The sequence below is a fragment of the Carassius auratus genome, unplaced genomic scaffold, assembly GCF_003368295.1.
Source record: "Carassius auratus strain Wakin unplaced genomic scaffold, ASM336829v1 scaf_tig00039865, whole genome shotgun sequence".
NCBI classification, from domain to species: Eukaryota; Metazoa; Chordata; class Actinopteri; order Cypriniformes; family Cyprinidae; genus Carassius; species Carassius auratus.
In genome coordinates this window covers 1-5000 of record NW_020526545.1, presented here as the reverse complement: position 1 = coordinate 5000, position 5000 = coordinate 1, and the positions used below count along the sequence as shown (strand labels likewise).

Sequence of the window (5000 nt, the reverse complement as noted above, 5' to 3'; positions counted from 1 at the left end):
TGGTATTCCCAGGCGGTCTCCCATCCAAGTACTAACCAGGCCCAAACCTGCTTAGCTTCCGAGATCAGACGAGATCGGGCATAGCCAGGTTGGTATGGCGGTAAGCTAAGTCTGCTGCAAAGAGAGGGCTATTTAAAGAGCAGCCAATCTTATCGCCAGTACATTATATAAGTAGGAAAGAAAGCCCAAAAGCTTAAAGCACCTGGTATTCCTAGGCAGTCTCTCATCAAAGTACTAACCAGACCTAAACCTGCTAAGATTCAGAGATCGGGCATTGACTCTATTTTTTGGCAAAATTATTATATACTAAGTGAAAAATGTCCAAAAAGCTTACAGCACCTGGTATTCCCAGGCGGTCTCCCATCCAAGTACTAACCAGGCCCAAACCTGCTAAGATTCAGAGATCGGGCATTGACTCTAGTAGGAAAGTAGGAAAGAAAAACCAAAAGCTTAAAGCACCTGGTATTCCTAGGCAGTCTCTCATCAAAGTACTAACCAGACCTAAACCTGCTAAGATTCAGAGATCGGGCATTGACTATTTTTTGGAAAAATTATTATAAACTAAGTGAAAAATGTCCAAATAGCTTACAGCACCTGGTTTTCCCAGGGGGTCTCCCATCCAAGTACTAACCAGGCCCAAACCTGCTTAGCTTCCGAGATCAGACGAGATCGGGCATAGCCAGGTTGGTATGGCCATAAGCGAAGTCTGCTGCAAAGATAGGGCTATTTAAAGAGCAGCCAATCTTATCGCCAGTACATTATATAAGTAGGAAAGAAAGCCCAAAAGCTTAAAGCACCTGGTATTCCTAGGCAGTCTCTCATCAAAGTACTAACCAGACCTAAACCTGCTAAGATTCAGAGATCGGGCATTGACTCTATTTTATGGCAAAATTATTATATACTAAGTGAAAAATTTCCAAAAAGCTTACAGCACCTGGTATTAACAGGCAGTCTCCCATCCATGTACTAACCAGGCCCAAACCTGCTAAGATTCAGAGATCCGGCATTGACTCTATTTTTTGGCAAAATTATTATATACTAAGTGAAAAATTTCCAAAAAGCTTACAGCACCTGGTATTCCCAGGCGGTCTCCCATCCAAGTACTAACCAGGCCCAAACCTGCTTAGCTTCCGAGATCAGACGAGATCGGGCATAGCCAGGTTGGTATGGCCGTAAGCGAAGTCTGTTGCAAAGATAGGGCTATTTAAAGACCAGCCAATCTTATCGCCAGTACATTATATAAGTAGGAAAGAAAACCCAAAAGCTTAAAGCACCTGGTATTCCTAGGCAGTCTCTCATCAAAGTACTAACCAGACCTAAACCTGCTAAGATTCAGAGATCGGGCATTGACTCTTTTTTTTTTTTTTTTTTTTAATGAAAGATTATTATATAATTCGTGAAATTTTCCAAAAAGATTAAAGCACCTGGTATTCCCAGGCAGTCTCCCATCCATGTACTAACCACGCCCAAAGCTGCAAATATTCAGAGATCGGGCATTGACTCTATTTTTTGGCAAAATTATTATATACTAAGTGAAAAATGTCCAAAAAGCTTACAGCACCTGGTATTAACAGGCAGTCTCCCATCCATGTACTAACCAGGCCCAAACCTGCTAAGATTCAGAGATCCGGCATTGACTCTATTTTTTGGCAAAATTATTATATACTAAGTGAAAAATTTCCAAAAAGCTTACAGCACCTGGTATTCCCAGGCGGTCTCCCATCCAAGTACTAACCAGGCCCAAACCTGCTTAGCTTCCGAGATCAGACGAGATCGGGCATAGCCAGGTTGGTATGGCCGTAAGCGAAGTCTGCTGCAATGAGAGGGCTATTTAAAGACCAGCCAATCTTATCGCCAGTACATTATATAAGTAGGAAAGAAAACCCAAAAGCTTAAAGCACCTGGTATTCCTAGGCAGTCTCTCATCAAAGTACTAACCAGACCTAAACCTGCTAAGATTGAGAGATCGGGCATTGACTCTCTTTTTTTTTTTTTTTTTTAATGAAAGATTATTATATAATTCGTGAAATTTTCCAAAAAGATTAAAGCACCTGGTATTCCCAGGCAGTCTCCCATCCATGTACTAACCACGCCCAAAGCTGCAAATATTCAGAGATCGGGCATTGACTCTATTTTTTGGCAAAATTATTATAAACTAAGTGAAAAATGTCCAAAAAGCTTACAGTACCTGGTATTCCCAGGCGGTCTCCCATCCAAGTACTAACCAGGCCCAAACCTGCTTAGCTTCCGAGATCAGACGAGATCGGGCATAGCCAGGTTGGTATGGCGGTAAGCTAAGTCTGCTGCAAAGAGAGGGGCTATTTAAAGAGCAGCCAATCTTATCGCCAGTACATTATATAAGTAGGAAAGAAAGCCCAAAAGCTTAAAGCACCTGGTATTCCTAGAAAGTCTCTCATCAAAGTACTAACCAGACCTAAACCTGCTAAGATTCAGAGATCGGGCATTGACTCTATTTTTTGGCAAAATTATTATATACTAAGTGAAAAATATCCAAAAAGCTTACAGCACCTGGTATTCCCAGGCGGTCTCCCATCCAAGTACTAACCAGGCCTAAACCTGCTAAGATTCAGAGATCGGGCATTGACTCTAGTAGGAAAGTAGGAAAGAAAACCCAAAAGCTTAAAGCACCTGGTATTCCTAGGCAGTCTCTCATCAAAGTACTAACCAGACCTAAACCTGCTAAGATTCAGAGATCGGGCATTGACTATTTTTTGGCAAAATTATTATAAACTAAGTGAAAAATGTCCAAATAGCTTACAGCACCTGGTATTCCCAGGGGGTCTCCCATCCAAGTACTAACCAGGCCCAAACCTGCTTAGCTTCCGAGATCAGACGAGATCGGGCATAGCCAGGTTGGTATGGCCGTAAGCGAAGTCTGCTGCAAAGATAGGGCTATTTAAAGAGCAGCCAATCTTATCGCCAGTACATTATATAAGTAGGAAAGAAAGCCCAAAAGCTTAAAGCACCTGGTATTCCTAGGGCAGTCTCTCATCAAAGTACTAACCAGACCTAAACCTGCTAAGATTCAGAGATCGGGCATTGACTCTATTTTATGGCAAAATTATTATATACTAAGTGAAAAATTTCCAAAAAGCTTACAGCACCTGGTATTAACAGGCAGTCTCCCATCCATGTACTAACCAGGCCCAAACCTGCTAAGATTCAGAGATCCGGCATTGACTCTATTTTTTGGCAAAATTATTATATACTAAGTGAAAAATTTCCAAAAAGCTTACAGCACCTGGTATTCCCAGGCGGTCTCCCATCCAAGTACTAACCAGGCCCAAACCTGCTTAGCTTCCGAGATCAGACGAGATCGGGCATAGCCAGGTTGGTATGGCCGTAAGCGAAGTCTGTTGCAAAGAGAGGGCTATTTAAAGACCAGCCAATCTTATCGCCAGTACATTATATAAGTAGGAAAGAAAACCCAAAAGCTTAAAGCACCTGGTATTCCTAGGCAGTCTCTCATCAAAGTACTAACCAAACCTAAACCTGCTAAGATTCAGAGATCGGGCATTGACTCTTTTTTTTGTTTTTTTTTTTAATGAAAGATTATTATATAATTCGTGAAATTTTCCAAAAAGATTAAAGCACCTGGTATTCCCAGGCAGTCTCCCATCCATGTACTCACCACGCCCAAAGGCTGCAAATATCAGAGATCGGGCCATGACTCTATTTTTTGGCAAAATTATTATATACTAAGTGAAAAATGTCCAAAAAGCTTACAGCACCTGGTATTAACAGGCAGTCTCCCATCCATGTACTAACCAGGCCCAAACCTGCTAAGATTCAGAGATCCGGCATTGACTCTATTTTTTGGCAAAATTATTATATACTAAGTGAAAAATTTCCAAAAAGCTTACAGCACCTGGTATTCCCAGGCGGTCTCCCATCCAAGTACTAACCAGGCCCAAACTGCTTAGCTTCCGAGATCAGACGAGATCGGGCATAGCCAGGTTGGTATGGCCGTAAGCGAAGTCTGCTGCAATGAGAGGGCTATTTAAAGACCAGCCAATCTTATCGCCAGTACATTATATAAGTAGGAAAGAAAACCCAAAAGCTTAAAGCACCTGGTATTCCTAGGCAGTCTCTCATCAAAGTACTAACCAGACCTAAACCTGCTAAGATTCAGAAATCGGGCATTGACTCTATTTTTTGGCAAAATTATTATAAACTAAGTGAAAAATGTCCAAAAAGCTTACAGTACCTGGTATTCCCAGGCGGTCTCCCATCCAAGTACTAACCAGGCCCAAACCTGCTTAGCTTCCGAGATCAGACGAGATCGGCATAGCCAGGTTGGTATGGCGGTAAGCGAAGTCTGCTGCAAAGAGAGGGCTATTTAAAGAGCAGCCAATCTTATCGCCAGTACATTATATAAGTAGGAAAGAAAGCCCAAAAGCTTAAAGCACCTGGTATTCCTAGGCAGTCTCTCATCAAAGTACTAACCAGACCTAAACCTGCTAAGATTCAGAGATCGGGCATTGACTCTTTTTTGGCAAAATTATTATATACTAAGTGAAATGTCCAAAAAGCTTACAGCACCTGGTATTCCCAGGCGGTCTCCCATCCAAGTACTAACCAGGCCCAAACCTGCTAAGATTCAGAGATCGGGCATTGACTCTAGTAGGAAAGTAGGAAAGAAAAAACCAAAAGCTTAAAGCACCTGGTATTCCTAGGCAGTCTCTCATCAAAGTACTAACCAGACCTAAACCTGCTAAGATTCAGAGATCGGGCATTGACTATTTTTTGGCAAAATTATTATAAACTAAGTGAAAAATGTCCAAATAGCTTACAGCACCTGGTATTCCCAGGGGTCTCCCATCCAAGTACTAACCAGGCCCAAACCTGCTTAGCTTCCGAGATCAGACGAGATCGGCATAGCCAGGTTGGTATGGCCGTAAGCGAAGTCTGCTGCAAAGATAGGGCTATTTAAAGAGCAGCCAATCTTATCGCCAGTACATTATATAAGTAGGAAGAAA

The 5000-nt window shown here is 42.0% G+C and overlaps 10 non-coding genes across 10 annotated transcripts in view; all 10 read right to left on the bottom strand.

Annotated features, from left to right (window-relative positions):
• Nucleotides 1–106, bottom strand: part of LOC113084254 (5S ribosomal RNA) — a 119-nt gene extending 13 nt beyond the window's left edge. Inside the window, exon 1 of the ribosomal RNA XR_003283648.1 lies at nt 1–106. This exon is cut by the window's left edge and continues 13 nt beyond it. This is a non-coding gene — a ribosomal RNA (5S ribosomal RNA).
• Nucleotides 107–582: 476 nt separating this feature from the next.
• LOC113084244 (5S ribosomal RNA) lies at nt 583–701 on the bottom strand. The gene has a single exon (XR_003283638.1). It is a non-coding gene; the product is annotated as a 5S ribosomal RNA (ribosomal RNA).
• Nucleotides 702–1059: 358 nt separating this feature from the next.
• Nucleotides 1060–1178, bottom strand: LOC113084241 (5S ribosomal RNA). The gene has a single exon (XR_003283635.1). It is a non-coding gene; the product is annotated as a 5S ribosomal RNA (ribosomal RNA).
• A 508-nt stretch (nt 1179–1686) lies between these two features.
• LOC113084229 (5S ribosomal RNA) lies at nt 1687–1805 on the bottom strand. The gene has a single exon (XR_003283624.1). It is a non-coding gene; the product is annotated as a 5S ribosomal RNA (ribosomal RNA).
• Nucleotides 1806–2176: 371 nt separating this feature from the next.
• Nucleotides 2177–2295, bottom strand: LOC113084252 (5S ribosomal RNA). Its single transcript, XR_003283646.1, has one exon. It is a non-coding gene; the product is annotated as a 5S ribosomal RNA (ribosomal RNA).
• Nucleotides 2296–2772: 477 nt separating this feature from the next.
• On the bottom strand, nt 2773–2891 carry LOC113084236 (5S ribosomal RNA). Its single transcript, XR_003283630.1, has one exon. It is a non-coding gene; the product is annotated as a 5S ribosomal RNA (ribosomal RNA).
• Nucleotides 2892–3250: 359 nt separating this feature from the next.
• Nucleotides 3251–3369, bottom strand: LOC113084204 (5S ribosomal RNA). Its single transcript, XR_003283604.1, has one exon. It is a non-coding gene; the product is annotated as a 5S ribosomal RNA (ribosomal RNA).
• Nucleotides 3370–3877: 508 nt separating this feature from the next.
• LOC113084270 (5S ribosomal RNA) lies at nt 3878–3995 on the bottom strand. Its single transcript, XR_003283663.1, has one exon. It is a non-coding gene; the product is annotated as a 5S ribosomal RNA (ribosomal RNA).
• A 221-nt stretch (nt 3996–4216) lies between these two features.
• On the bottom strand, nt 4217–4334 carry LOC113084212 (5S ribosomal RNA). Its single transcript, XR_003283612.1, has one exon. It is a non-coding gene; the product is annotated as a 5S ribosomal RNA (ribosomal RNA).
• Nucleotides 4335–4807: 473 nt separating this feature from the next.
• LOC113084206 (5S ribosomal RNA) lies at nt 4808–4924 on the bottom strand. The gene has a single exon (XR_003283606.1). It is a non-coding gene; the product is annotated as a 5S ribosomal RNA (ribosomal RNA).
• Nucleotides 4925–5000: the final 76 nt, after the last annotated feature.